Source organism: Corvus brachyrhynchos, unplaced genomic scaffold (genome assembly GCF_000691975.1).
Source record: "Corvus brachyrhynchos isolate BGI_N302 unplaced genomic scaffold, ASM69197v1 scaffold100, whole genome shotgun sequence".
NCBI lineage: Eukaryota > Metazoa > Chordata > Aves > Passeriformes > Corvidae > Corvus > Corvus brachyrhynchos.
In genome coordinates, this window is record NW_008236230.1 from 2,477,271 (window position 1) to 2,493,267 (window position 15,997).

At 37.4% G+C, this 15,997-nt stretch overlaps 1 long non-coding RNA gene across 1 annotated transcript; it reads left to right on the plus strand.

Annotated features, from left to right (window-relative positions):
• The first annotated feature begins 5,074 nt into the window (after window positions 1-5,074).
• LOC108449794 lies at window positions 5,075-15,970 on the plus strand. The gene is made up of 3 exons (XR_001866093.1): window positions 5,075-5,221; window positions 9,469-12,317; window positions 12,420-15,970. It is a non-coding gene; the product is annotated as an uncharacterized LOC108449794 (long non-coding RNA).
• The last annotated feature ends 27 nt before the right edge of the window (window positions 15,971-15,997 follow it).

A 15,997-nucleotide genomic window follows, 5' to 3' on the forward strand; every position in this document is an offset into this window, starting at 1 on the left:
CCCTACATAAATGTTGCACCAACTGAACCACTATCAATGGTTTAATTTAGTGACAGTGGTGCAAATTCCTTTGTGCAAACGGCTGAAAACCTCAAACCCTGCAAGGAACTGACTAAATTCTGATTAATTTGCGTTAGATTAAAACCTAATCAAGAATACCCACATGGGATATTTGTAAGAATTTAATTAAGTTTTAAAACATATATCTAGATAAACAGATGCAACTTTGTGAACACGTGGGCCTAATACTACGAAATTATACTGAAGTAATTCTTCAAGTCTTTCAGCCTGTTTTCAAGAACTGCAATTTTATCCTTAAATTTACTATAATTCTGATGAAATAGTTTTTGCTGCATGCTGATCAGCTCTTTGCATTAGACAGAGTAAGAGGAAGAAGCATGAATAAGATTTATAACAATTTCAGCTCTATTAGCCATTATGCTTTCAGTTTTTCATAAGTTTTAATAATTGATGTCCTGAGAATAGTAGATGGTCCCAATTCTTTTTAAAATACTGTAGTAAAAATATGTATTCTTTTTGTCTTCCAATACGACACCAAATGTAAGTGCTTCTGGCTCCAGCACTCTCCTCCTTTCTGACTTACATTCTCTGCTTTATTACTATGCCTCTGTTTTAGCTGAGAGACAAGTTGAAAGCAACTGTCACTCCAGACAGAAGCACAGATACGAAATTTCCATTTAGTTTTAAACATGCAGACAAAAGGACAATTGAGTTCATTTGAATCCATATATATCCCATAGTTTGGAAATCTCACTGATTCAAATTCCAATGAGGAAGACTTACCAGCATGTTATTTCTTGCCAGTATATCAGTTCCTCTAGTTTTTCTCTCCATGTAGCCATCCTTGTTCCCAAATCAGAGTATCACCCATAAACAAGTATTTCAGGGTCATACAGTCGCCTACAACTGTAGTAGCCATAGAGTACATGTATATCTTATAAAACTCCACAGCAGCAGCACTCTGTAAATACAATGCACCACAGACACTTCTCAAAACCTTCTGACAAATGTAAGACTTGGGGTAATTCACAGCTACAGGGTACTGCAGGAAAAAAAATCAGCATATTCATCACTGTGCTATGATCCTGCAATAGCAGAGTAGTTCCTAAACAAAACTTCTAGAGTGTCTTGGAATGTAGGGAATGGCCCTCACAAAAGAGAATGGCAAGAAACCCAAGTTAATGGTCCCTGCCAATCTCTCCTAAATGAAATGTTCCTCTTTCACTCTAAATCTGTCTGGTTTATTGCTGAGTACATGAGAACAATACACAACTTTCTGATCTCTACAGGCAACCAGGGAAAGCCAAAAGGTGATTTTTTTTACTGTCTAGGGATTGAGTAGACAAACAGTGAGACAGTCTCTCTCAAATCAGTGATTTTTTGGAGGTACAAATACATTGGGTACTCATACCCAGAAATTTACTCTTCCCATCATACAGTCTTTATAAATTGATGTTTATAAAGTTCAGTTTTTAAAACATGATTGGCCTTTCACCCTCTTGGTGAAAAAACATGTTTTTAAAACATGATTTGCTATTGTTTGCAAGGTCACTTCATGTTATGCCCTAGCAACATGTTAGGAATTTTTTCCTCATTTTTGGCCTGAAGTTCTTTGATTTTATGACAATGTTATTATTCAGCTTTTCTCCTTTCTTATTATGTTCTACAATCTTTTAGTAGTCTTTTGGTCTTGCTTCCTCTGCAACTATTCCATTTTAATCTCTTCTTGAACACATGAAAACTTGCATGCAATACTGCAAAAATGGTCTTCTTGGTGCTTCATACAATGCAACTCCTGCATTTCTATCTCTACTAGAAATACATGAGTCAAGGTGTCCTAATACTGCCTTTCAAAGATGCTTCAAAATGGTCAACAGCTGCCCTCCAATGACCAATACACCGAGACCTTTTTCTTCCACCTTATTCCCTGTGATGGATGGTACTTTTAAGCAGTGTGCGCTGCTCTGTTATATTCCTTTAAGAAAGAAAGAACTGAGTCACATGGGCCTTGTGGAGAGGAGGAGACTGCTCTTAGCTTCAAGCAAATACCTGGAGGAGAGACATTTTCCATGAAGGTAGGGTGTGGTGGGTAGAAGAAAAGGCAAAAAAAGTCCTACAGAGCAGCAGAGGGGTGGAGAGACTGCTTTCTAAGGAGCAGGAAGCAGAGCCAAGGCTAGAGTTCTATTCCTTTTTCTTATGCTCCAAGAGAGGACCACACAGAGGTCTGGCAACCCAGAAAGCTGCTCAGTGGACTGAAATCACAACTAGAAGAAAGGATCCAGACAACAAAGTTTCTGTGGGCAGGAGGCAAGTTGTTTATAAATTCTTACTTCTGTGCCAGCTCACCTAGCCACTGAACTGTCTTTGTGTAAAACACAAACTGTTCTAGTGTACATGCAAATTAAACCTGGTCTTTTGAGAATGAAAATCTCTTTTTTTTCTACTTTGGAGAGTTCATTATAAGAAGGATGTTCAGGCACACCCGCTGCAAAGTTCTGGCTGGGTTAAAAGCCCATGTGTGCATGGCTTTGTGCTGCTCAACCCCTACCATTTCTGCCTCTTGTCCTTAAGCCAAAAATTATTAAGGAGTGTAGAACAAATCTCAAGACTGTTCTGTGAGGAAGTGTCAACAGATCTCCGTCTTTGTCTTGAGAACTTCTCTTTTCATACATCGAAGTCTCATGCTAGTCAGCACCTTATCGACCTAATCAGCTCTCGTGGCAATCCTCATAATTTCCACTTCAGTAATAATTTGCCTTGGCACTACAACAAGTGCTGCTTTAACATGAAAATTCAGGCTATCACACTGTCCCTGTGTAAAAGGTCAATTATCTTACCCCAAAAAATTACAGTCTGATACCATCTTTATTTGATAAAGCCAGGATTATCCCACTTTGCACTTGCCTTCAAGGCTTTAATTATTTTTTCTTTTAAATATTTTCTAACACTTTATACAACGTTGCATTCAAACTAAAAGACTCAGAGTTATTCATGTGATTCCTCTTCTCCCATTTCTGTAGAATGTAAAAATGAAGGGAGATAGAGACTATATTGACATGAATACATTTATTCTGTCAATAAGGAGTGAATTTGTATTCAGTTGAGAAGAGTCATCTTTTATCAAATTTTTGGCTTCTTTTATAGGGATAATACAATGTGATCCAGGCTTCCAAGGTTGCCAAATCTTCACCTTTGCAAGAGCTGCCCACCTATATGCCAGGTTCATAACAAATATAAAAGATTTCGCAAAGAACTTCATTTCAGCAAAGCCTCATTTTTCAACAGAACACTGTGTCAAAAATATTAATCAGACCATGCCACAGATTTTTTTTACTATATAGTCTTTTCCATCATCTCTGTGGTCTTTATGACAAGCTTAACTGGCTGAATTTATGTTGTTTGGGTTCTCATACTGTGACCGTAACCTTGCCATCTAGGCTACTGCTTAATCTTTTTAAGTTTTGGGTAAACATAGGTTAATGTCACTGGTGCATTATGTAAGATGCTTTTATGGGGTAGTATTTCATTAGAAGACAAATATTTGAGAATCTTTCTGTGTATGAATTATCTTCATTTCAGTAATGTTGACAGTGATTGATGAGTAATTTAAGATGTATTGTCATAATTTTATAAACATGTTTTCAAAGCACTTTTCAATATGCTCAAGTTCAAAGAGAATATTGGTGAGGGCAGAAAAGTGGCTAGAGACCTCTCACTTTTTATTTCAATGAATATTTGGTGATGTATTTATCACACTATGCAAAATGTTTATCATACTGTGAGTAGATCCATCTACAAACAACATAACTTCACAGATTTCAAATACAGGAGGGAGCACTGTAAGACACAGTATTGCACTACTGATTCCCTGTGCCACAAAAGGCTATAAGTCTCATAATTAATTATTACTTCAGATCCAAGAGCATACTTGCTTTGAAAACTTCCAGTGACACATCTCTTACAATTCTTGCTTAGACATTCTGGTACTGATTTTTCGTATCCCAAGACATTTTCATTTTATTTCTAGCTGTGACTTTCGACATCAGATCATCTTACATTTTGCTTATCAGGTATAAGAGCTGCCTTCTAGTATATGTTTTTCACAGACAGCAATCAAATCTTTCATGTACCTCTGCATCAGTGAGCTTTTTCTCCTTCTCTCACTGTAAGTCATGCTTCTCTTTCTTTAATCATCTGCATCTCTTCCAAAGTGACTATTTAACATTTTTCTCAAGAGCATATTTTGGATAGAAAGCATTTTGGTAGACAGTGTATCAATGATTACACCAGTGCTAACTCCATTAGCCACTGCATCATACTACTGAGATTTTTTTCAGTTTAGTATTGCTTCCAACACATAATCTTTTCAGTCATTACTTTCCATACTACAGTCCCACCTTCTGTAAGGGTGGCCTATATCCTTTAAGATGTCTGTACTGAAACACATTTTGTTTGCTTGAAGATGGTTACCAAATAATTCATGTCACTCTCTTGATGTTCTCTCTTTATTATAATTCAGCACTCCCCCACAACTTCAGAAATGTGCAGATTTTATCAGTAACCACTTGATGATGATTTGCCTTTTATAGTAAATATTTTTAAATCAGTTTATAACCTATCATATCGACTCTTTCTTGGATTACATCTGCAGTTGATGAGCAGTAAAAGTCCATACAATGAATCACCAAGACTGATCAAGAGAGCAGCTTGTATCAAAATGTGTTTAAGTGAATTTGTACTTTGTGTAACAAAATTTGGCAGGCTGTGACCAAATCCTTTAGTGCACTGCTTCTGCTCAGTGATTCAAGGCTGAATTTTAAAATTTGAGATGAATATTATGCTTTAAAAATGTATCCATATTTTCAGAGAAAGCAATCACTGCACTAAAAAAAGATGAGGTCATTTTGAGATTGTGAACATTTCTGCACATAGCAATAACTGTCCAAATAATCTGACTTTCCCAGTAATAAAAAACAGTGACTCAAAGGACCAAAATCCAGTGGTTTTGAAAATATTTTAGCAGATAACATCTCTGTTTGTATGTTTCAGAGGTGCAGAGAGCCTGGAATGGGTGTGGTGGAGCTGAGAGCACCAGCCAGCAGGAACCAGTAGAACCAGTTCTTCTCTGTACAGCCTGGGAAATCTTGCCTTCAAAGACATGAGTTGACTGCTTTTACTAAAATATCCAGCTCACATTCAGGTAAAACTCAGACATAAATCACTGTCTACTGGGGCCTACCTGCATGTAGGCCATTTTCATAAGAGCACACCTATTCCTACCATGTGACAACAGAATTGGACTAGCATGTTTTGGATATTTCTCCAGGTACAAAGCCAAAGTGGGCCATGGTAAACCTTTTTTTTTTTTCTTCTTTTTATACTGTAGGGTTGTTGTTAACTGGGAATCACTCCTGCCAACATGTGTCTCATCCCGATCACAATTCCATTGTAAATGCACTGCTTATAATGCACTGTCCAGGTCTTCTGCTAACTGCTGATGTTGGAACTTCTGTCACTTATCCCACTATTTAGGTTGTCTCCATCTGTATTTCAGAGGGAGAGTGATTTCACAATGTGCATGCTTTTTATACACAACAGAAGAAATACTCTTTTTCAAAAATTACATCTAGTTAAATGTGGATGAAAAACAGTAGATAGGAGCACCTCATTTTAAAGCTGTAGCATTTAAACATATAGAATGCTAAATAAAACCAAATATGTGTTCGTCTCGTTTGACTGGACTGTGGAAGCTGCAGTTAGGTTCCTGTATTCATTGCTAATGATGGAAATATGAAAAGAAATTATATCCAGCTTTACAATCTGAATTTTAGTGACAAGTATTTTCTTTGTGTCAATCTAAATGTGTAGATCAATTTGATATTGATAACATAGTCAACATGTGCTTTATTTCATGTTTTATTTCATTTACTATCTCTTCTCTGTGTAACTCATAAAAATAATTGCTGTGTTTAAAGAAGGTGCTTGAAAGATAAAGAAACGGAGCCATTAAACCCAGTGATGACGTATAAAAGGAAAAGTCCATAAGTCATTACATATGATACTCAGGTCAGGATAGACTGACCTGAACAGCTAACCACTTACTAATTATGTATTCATTTCCAGCAATCTTTGGATTGTTCATGGATTCTCTCTTCACGCCTAAGTTTGTATGGTTATATCTTGCATTCATCCATGCTGATGACAGTCATTCAAGAATAAGATAAGGGGATCTATCCTACACAAATGGCCTCCATGGGGACTTCTTTAGATTGCTGTGGTATTTAAGAAGGCATGTTTTGTTTTAAATGACAGAGACAGTTTGTCAGGGAGATCCTTAAAGATTAGCTGTTAAGATAATTCACAAAGCAACCAAATTAATCAATCAGGTCCTGCATTGTGAGAGGGAAAAAATTACTATAAAGGTAAATCTCAGATGTAGGAAAAATTTGTTGCATTATTTAAGACCTCAAAAAAAATATTACTGAAAGAAAATATTCTCCACCTGAGATTGAAAAAGGAGAAATAGGTCAGCTATAGACTGTAGGTTTGAAAGAGATGAGCTACAAAAGAAATTTAGGACAAGAGGCTATTGCATCAGACAATTAGAGGAAAGGGCAGTTGATCAGCAGAGACTGCAGCTGGGCAGCAGAAGTATTATGGACCACAAAAAATCCCTTCCTCTTTTTTCATCAATTTGCTTCACGCTTAAGTCATCTTCTACTGAATGGCTAGGAATGCATAAGAGTGAGCTTACTTTCCTCTAAATTGCTGACAGACAAGACCTAAAGGATGAATCTGAGTCCTCCTTTAAGGCACCTGAAAAAAGACCCATTATACCTTGATTCATATGGAAGAACTCACTAGGCTGACACCAACTCATTTTCCTGTCAATCAAAATGCAGGGGAGTTTCCTGTTTAATCACTTCTCAGATGGTCATAATTTTGGTAAGTTCATCCTTTCATTTTCCTGATCACCATGAATTCAACATTAGAAAACATCTACCAATTAGGAATTGCTGTATGGTGTGGACAGCAAAAATGCAGCTGGAACAACAAGAAGGTGGAAATTATAAACACATAGCGACAGAATATGGGGAAACTGCACAGGTAAAACCAAAAAAGAAATCCCATTTTTACTGAATTAATGGAGAGAGAGGTAGCATATACACTGTAAGACGTTCACACAGGAAGTCTAAAGACAGAAGAAGATTTAGGGTAAAGAAACCCAATACAATTAACATCCGCTGTTGCTGATGAAATGAAGATATATAGTCAATTGGGAATCCTAAAAAAACACCCAAAACTGTTGAAAATAGCCAAAATTAGGTGATAGAGTAACTCTTTGCCTTACTAGTCTGTTCTGGTTCCATGTAAGAATATGGACATTTATTCATAAACAAAAGAGGTAGAAAACGAATGTAAATTTAGAGGATGGTTCAAAATGGTTGGTGCCAATTATCGCAAAATCATGGATGTGTCTAACACAGGTGGCAACATGTAGGATGACAGTTTTATCCATAATAAGGCACATCCTGTACAAGGCTCCTCACAGTACAAAATTGTTTTTCCAGAGACAGCTTTCTATTCCACACAGAAAATATTTTCCATGAGTCATTTTTTTTAAATGTGAAAGAGAATTAACTTTGATTGTTCTCGTGTCTTTTTATGTTTGCTGTCTAAGAACATTTAGGTGATATAATGTCTGCAGAAAGTAAATTTTAAAAGCAGTCTCCCTATGCTCTGTTCTTTGCTGTATATAAGACTCTCCAGTATCCTCCATGCCCACCTAGTTATTGTGTTGAAGATTAACATGATTCTCAGAAAGTGAATAGAAATTGACAGAAAGCAGACAGTAACTGCAGAGCTCAAGGCGTGCCTTCTCTGTGTCCTAAAATCCATACAAATCCCTACAGCTGAATCGTATGCTATTCGTCTTTCACCCATCAAATGCTTTTCTGCAGCACTAGCCTTTCCCATTAAGAGTACTAAGGATGTTCCTTATTTGTCCAATCCAGCACAAAAAAGAGAGGCTGTTATTCAGACCCTTGTGATCAAGATAGCTGAACAAGGAGCGTCTGACCCTCTCTTATTACTTCATGACAAAAATGACTTTGACAAAATATCTGAAGATGTCACTGAGGCAAAAAAGTGTTAAATAAAGTGAGCATGCATGGTTGGTCATTGAGAACAAGGGAGGCTGAAAATAGAACCTGCTTGTGAAAAGAAGCATCACAGACTTCAGAAACAGCACCAGAAAGAGTACAATTGAGACAGAATGAAACTGGGGGAAGATCAGGGAGAAACAGCTTGAGAATTGTGATCTTTCAGAGGGAATGCATAAAAAAAAGCGCTGTGGTGTTAGCTGGTGATTAGGGAGAGCACTGTAACAACAGTAGTGAACCTTTAACATGTAGCCTGACATGTAGCCTGACATACTCTAGGAGAAGGAGGTAGTGAGGGAGGGCAAGAGATCTTTTTGCCTTTTGTCAGGTTTCTCATTAGCTAATGCCACTGGCAACTAGCAACTGGCAAATATTTCAAGGGTTTTACCTTTCATCCAAGCCTATTAAAGGAGCAGTGGCTCACATGAAGAGTCTTGAAAGAGTTTTAGCCACCAGCAATATTTACTGTCTCTTTCCACCAGAATTTGGCATGAAAGTTGCACAATGTTTCTAGAGCAGATCTATTGGTTCATTGCATGACACTGCCCCATCGCAGGAGCTGAATCTGGCTGTTTTCTGACCTTGTGCTCAGCTCATCCACCTCATTAAAATGGGATAAAATGAAGCTAGCAAAACCCAAAACAAAATTCTTGATTGGTTAGAGAGATGAATTGGCTCAGTCTCCATCTGGAGGAACGCCAGAGCAAGAGCAAAGGAGGGAACGAGACATGCAGTAAAGAGGGTGTTGGAGAGAAAGGGGCGAACAAGACTGATACATTTTGTGACAGCTGTATTGTGAAAATTTACCTTTAGAAAAGAGGACAGTCACTGTTCCTATGCACCAAATACCTTGATTTGGTTTTAAGTTTTAAAATTGAGAGAATTTCATCCTTAAAAAAACCTGGAAGATTTAGTTATGATATATAAAAACAAGTGGTGGTAATTTTCCATTATGTGCTTTAAGAACATGATGGAAAAGAGGACAAAATTCAACACATGAAAACTATCACTGAAGTCAGAAACTGCTTTACACTATTTTTGTTCTGGAAACTTTTAAACCTAAAAAGGACAACAGGATGTTTTGTTTTATGAAAAGGTTTGAAAGAATTCCAGTATAACTACAACAGACAACCCCTGCCTGCAAAGACAACGAAAACAAGATGACATGAAGTATTTTAAAAGATGGGTTACTAAAATTCAATTCTCAGTTCGCTGTCAAAATGCAAAGGGTAAGCCCACCCCACCATTTTGTCTTCCTTTTAAACTCTCATTTTCCTTTCTTTAGGTCGCCTTTACCAGCAGAGGGAGCAGGTGGAAGAGCAAATGGAAAAGGAGCTCACTTCGATTAAAGTTTGATCTTTGCTCTTCGTTCCAGACAGAGAAAACAAGGACCAGTTTCAGCAGCTGCTGCTAGCGGGCCAGAGTATCCACAGCACGAATACACTTGTTTTGCCTGTGTTCTCCCTTCTTCCTCTTACAATTCCTGGTAGTAAAGTGGTATTCGAAAGCCTAACTGTTCCACCAGTCCTGTCTAATTTTCATCCCTGGACTGGCAATATTTAGCAGAAAATTGAGGCAGAATTCCAACTGATGATATTCTAAATTCAGCTGCACATTACTCACAGCCTGTCCTATAGCTTGTAGCAATATCACTGCATCTTAACCTCTTTTCTAGAACTGGGCTCTACTGCAAATCTGGAAACATCCAGACTATTTGTGTAAAATGAAAACTCGTAAGGAAATTTATGTCTGAATAATGCAGTGCTAGTTTTGATTTATTGGAGAAGGTTTTCAGTTCACCTGCCTCTCACAAGAGGATTTTATAAGCTAAAGTCTTGTTCAAAACAATATTTTTAAGCCATTAAATGTTTTATCTGAGAATGTTCATGTTCTCTTAAAAACAACTTATTTTCTCCCCACCTCTCATTTCTACCTATTTGCAGTTAGCTTCCTCTGCACCATTTCTGAATACAAAATGGACTTTATACCTAATAATGAAATTAAGCCAAGTACAATCTCTTACTCTGCATCAAAGATCCTGCAATTTTTTCTTTTTCAGAATAACTCAGCATGTAGAAAGAGGGAGACTAACACTTTCTTTTTGAGACATAAATCTTCTGGCAACATGAGCTTTTTTTCCTTTAAAGTAAAAGTAAATGTATAGGACATGCAAAAGATGGTTTAGAAGGATCAGGCACCGTTCCTCCCTCAATAAACAGGAGGCGGTCCAGTGGGATCAGGTCAGCAATTTAGGGAAAGCTTTGTACCACATTTGTCAGAGAGACATTCCCAATTAAATCTTACAGAAGCAGTTTAGCACTATCAAGAAGTATATAGGCTTCTCTCAGTCCACCTTGAGGTTGCTGCTTCTTTCTTTTTTTTTGTTTTTTAAACTCAGTCCCATGGGACTTTGAGCAAGAAATAATTATTCTGTAGAGAGTAAAGGTGAGAACCAAATAGGTCTGAAAATAATGCTGTTTTCGTTAGATCAAAGGTGAGTTATTACTATAAAAAAGTAACCACTGATCAGTTTCTGAAATTTTGACTAGCACTTTACAAAAATGATTTACCACATGGCATAGAGGAAATGGGTGGCTTTGTAACAACTCCCACAGCAGAGCTATACGTGTGGTTTATCTATCCTTCTCAATCAGAAGAGATAAACAAGGCTTTGAAGACAAAGAGCAGTTCCAAAGCCCTTATGTCTGTTGCTGTACCTTGAGAAGCCCACAAAATCATCAGGAAAACTCTCCGTTTTGAGCTGGTAAGTAGTTATTTAGAGAAGGTACAGAGACATTACAAACAGCTGGAAGAAGAGCCTTTAAATCTGCCCTTAAAGTGGAAAAAGCTGTGCAGAACTACAGCAGATATTTGCCTGTATTCCTCATATAAAACTATTTGATAAGATGTTTCATGATGTCATGAGTGGTAGATCTTAGGTTAATCAGGTTAGATTTATTTTCTAAAAAGTTCAGACAGCCATCATGGATTAATATTAACATCCCATCTACGCTCCAGAGTCCCTATGAAACCATTTTTCTCTAAACAGAAGGTTTTGATTCACTGACCTAGCTGTACATTGAAAATTTTAGTCCAGTAGTTGACAAGTTTTGTCTGGTTTTTGACTCATCAATATTTTCTCATGGAAGTGAAGATCCCTGAAGAGTGAATTCAAACTGACTGACAACAGACTTGCAAGTTTTAGTTGCCTTTGTTGGACCACTCAGAAGTACCTGAGCATGGGCTGAAAAACCCCTAAAACGTGGTCATATATGTGAAATAGTTACAAGTATAATCCCCTTCTACTTTTTTTTACCCTCTTTCAAGGAACTATTCAGGAGTGTCTCTTTTCCCTCAGTCTGTCAGGACTGTATTCTTGATGAACAAGTGGACTGAAGACAATAGCTCAGAACATAAAACTCCTTTTGCATGCAAATAGTATCCTCTTACTTGGTACAATCCCAGATCAGTCTAATCTTCACTTTATTCTCTGTTTATAAAATAAATTAGAATAAACTGAAAGAACCGATCACCTCTTTAAATTGGAAGCACTCCCTCTACAGGGCCATTCAGAGGGGAACAAAGGAACTTAAAACGTATCTGCATCCAGTTTCCAAAGGAAATTCACGGTCAAAGTTAAACTAGCCCTATTGCTTATGCAGTTAGTAAGTGTCTTAAATAGGTGGTGAGTGCTACCTCTTTCATTTGGGGAAAAGTATATATAATTTAAATGAATGCTGGCCCTGGTATTTTGTTTATTTTCAACTCTCTCTCTGTCCATATTCCTGATATTTATTTTAATAAAACTAACACATTAAGGTTTTCCTGGTGGGACATTGGTAACCAGAAATGCTCTACAAGCCCTGTGGAGGGCTCTGAGTGGATGGTCACCAAGAGGCCACAGATAAAGCTGGGATTACTGGTGTCTCCTCTAAATCACTGTTTAAGATCCATGTAATTAGTTCATATGTTAATGCTGCATACATTAATATTCAATAATGTATCTTGATTAGTAGATTTGAGAAGGCATGCAAGAGCTCAAAAACTGATACTTCTGCAGGGCAATTCCTCAAATATCTTGTTCCGTACACTCAGACCAGCCTGCAAAAACCAGGTGGCATCTATGCCAGAGAGGTAATTACCATGCTGTCATATTGCTCATTGCATGCTACAAAGCATGAGGATATCTCATCCTTCAATGGATCTTGCTGACAATATTCATCTTTCTCATTGCAGAGATTGAGGATTTTCACTATGATTGGGGCATGTACGATCTTCTCTTGATAGCCCACAGTGAAAACTAAGGAAAGAGGTAAAATTTGATACTGTCCTGCAGCTGACTTCTACCTACCAGCTTGGCACAGCTTACTGGTTCTCCAGTGAAATGGCAATCGAGTTAAATCTAGCTTGTTTTTTCAACTACTGCTCAGAAGTCTTCATGAATGGTACTCAGCAAACCTTAAACTCAAAGAACTACTTCTAAGCTATGAAATAGTGTCAGCTCTTTTAAATATATACATTGATGATCTCCCTGACACTTGAGCTTGTAAATAGTCTGGGTATTAATTCTTATGACTTTTCTGACCTTGAGCATAACTTGAAACATGATTCAGCAGTAACACTCATAACTGGCAGTTGCAGATGAATGCTTTGCTATTGTAACTTCTCCTGTAATTCAAGTTTAGTTTCTCAATAGAATACAGTCCATATCTTGTCTATCTCATAGTTTCTCTTAGTAGGTCTCTGACTTTCCCTGTCTGTCTGATAACACTTGCTGTCAATGTCAAGACCTGCCCCAACCTATTGACAAATTGTTGTGACTACCATGCACAATCTTCAAACATTTGCTACCACTTTGCTACTCAGAAGAGAGTGTAGTTTTCCAATTTTGGCCCCCTCACCTCATGTTACATTAGCCAATTTAACAAGATAATCACACCCAGCATTTTTGTCCCATTGATTAATAATGTCTTACCACATTTTTATTCTGAAAAGTCTGGAGACAAAAGGGTCGTGGATATCAAAACCTTGCCCAACCTTCTGTTGTATTTGAAACTCTCCCTTTAGCCCTCTGTTTAGTTCAACTTCCTAATATTCTGACATGTTATATGGTCAGCCCTGTTACTCTGGCATTTTGACAGCAGAAAGCACAGACCTTATTGACAGCAAACTGATGAAAATCCTACCATTTGACAACCACATTTTATGCTGGGATCTTCCTAAAATACTTCCAGATTGCTTGAAGATAGAATGTTGCTACCAGATTATGTTAAGGCATAAGGAGAACCTGAACTGCAGATGCAAGCAATGATTCGCAACATACAACATACATTTCCTAATCAGATGAGGTCTAAGTGTACCAGATTCTGTCTCTGAAAATGCTGATGTTTTATATGACAATATTTGCATATACTAGTATCTCTAGAATATTATTTACATGACCACTCTATCACTGAGCACATTAAACAACTAAAAGAAGTCAGGGGAAGAGATGCTTTCAAGGAGGCCTAGCATATGTATTAATGTTAGGAAATTATTATGGTTCAAAGATTAAAATTACTGTGCAGTTGGTCAACATCTCAGTCTCATTTGACACTGGCATTCAGATCATGAACCCTGATCTCTGACCAACAGGCAGGGCATTCTGTTGGGTGGTCACATTGTCTCATTCTGTATTTTTAGTAGATTTTCAAATCACAGATGTTGAGTGTTACTACCTCTTCAAAGAGCCACTGGAGTCCTATCTATACAAGGATTTTGCTGTAAAATACAGCTGGAACTTCAATTTACAATGTGCTAACTACTTCATATTGTGTCCCCCATCAAGGCTCATTCAAAATCACACAAGCATCAATTGCAGAGGTGGAAAGTGAAAGAAAGAGCCTTCTGTGCTGATATTTAATAGTATGGTGCACTAAAACAAGAAACACACAAACCTTGTGTACAAATCATTTGCTTTCACATTACTAGAATACTATTTACAGTACAAGAGGAAAAATAACTACAAGTTGTAATTTACCCTCAAAGAGCTACAATGGAGCTGTAGATGTGCTGAAAAATGCCCACATCTTTAACCTCAGCTGGACTGAAGCCAGCAGTGCCATAAGGAAATAAGATAATGAATAAAGGCTTATCTCTACATTGCTAGACTCGTCTGATCACATCAGGTATTTGTATTGATGCATATGTGTACTTGCAATATTCTAGAGGAAGTGTTCACTACAGAATCAGAAACTAAATTTCTTCATATTTCTGTGGTTCATAACCTTTAATCATGTTACTTATATTTAGGAAGAATTTCTCTGGAGTAGCGTTCAGCTGATAACTTCTTCCATATGAATCGTGATAATGTCTGTTGCTATTTGCATAGCACTGGAAATTATCAAGATGAATAGGAATGACCCTTTTACTCATCAGGATGTAGTTTGTTCTGTTATTTCTTCTGCAGTTAATTGGTACTCATTGGTAATTGTTGAAGCTTCCAAAGGAAGCAGAAGTCTGAGGAATAGAGGTATTTCTTGAATTAGGGAGAGTTGATTAGTTCTTCACATTATTAAGAAAGACACTATGAAAAATAAAGTGCAAACAATCAAAGCAACTATCAGGAAGTGGTGTGCAATTTTATTAACTAGCTTTTTTCAGATGGGGGTTCAAGGGTTGTTTTAATGTAACATGTAATTTGGATTTGAAAAAAAAAATTTCCATAGAGGGACATTTTTTCCTCTTCACATCTGCCAGAACAAAATTTATTTATGCATAAATTTGGGTTTTACTACACAAATCTTTTATACCTGAGATTTTCTGGGGACTGTCACCTATGAATACAAGTTTTAAATACTTTGGACAAGATGCTTAGACTCCTATTATGTTTAAATAGCACCTTGTTCCTAGAGTGACTCCACTGGAGTGAGATGCAGTATGGTTCGTCTGGATCTGGCAGTGAGTGGTTTACTTCATTATTAACATCAATATATTTCAGTTCTGCCACCAGATGCTAAGCAGTTACAGAGTTTTTTTAAAACCAGTTACAATAAAATCAAAGCAGAATCCACTGATATGGTTTTGTTTACAAAAGCTGAAGTCTGATAGCGTTATTCATGTGACAACTGGTTCATATTCAATTCACAAGCCTTTCTACACATAATCTATCTCACAAGCCCTGAAACAGATCTGAAGACGTACTAACAGGGCTCACTTTTTCTCTGTTATCTGAATATTCATTTAAGAAAAGGCTATAGATGGCTTATTATGTGACATTAATTGCTAAGCTGGGAGTCGTGTGTGCAGTTTCTCTAAGTCCACAGTGAATGATTTGTGGCAGGGCAAATCTTTATGTGAGGATATGGAGAAGGGAAAAACCAAATATTCTCGACTGTAATTGACTATTAAAATGATTGAAAGTCAATCGGCTTCTAGCCTATAGGCGGGCATTGTTTTATTTCATTCTTCCCCTTTCCTAAAGACAGCAAGAAACAGAAGATGTGATAATAGTGAAGAGACTACAGCTCTCTGGAAAGCTTAGGAATGCATTGTGTGTGGAATGATTTCAGTGAGCTCAGAATGTCAGCTCACATGTAATAGCAGATTAAATGAGAGTGCCTGAAGTACTTACAGCTCCCAGCTGCCTGCCTGCTCTTTGCTGGAGGATGCTGCTTCACATGCAAGGAGAGCTGCAAAGGCTGTGTAACATCTCCCCCATCCTCATATTTACAATGGTTTATAGGTGAAGGTTAGGGCAAATTGAAACCAGAGCTGCTGTGCTACAAGATTGTCAGGCTCAGAGGTTCTTTTGCTGCCTATTCTCTGTACCTATT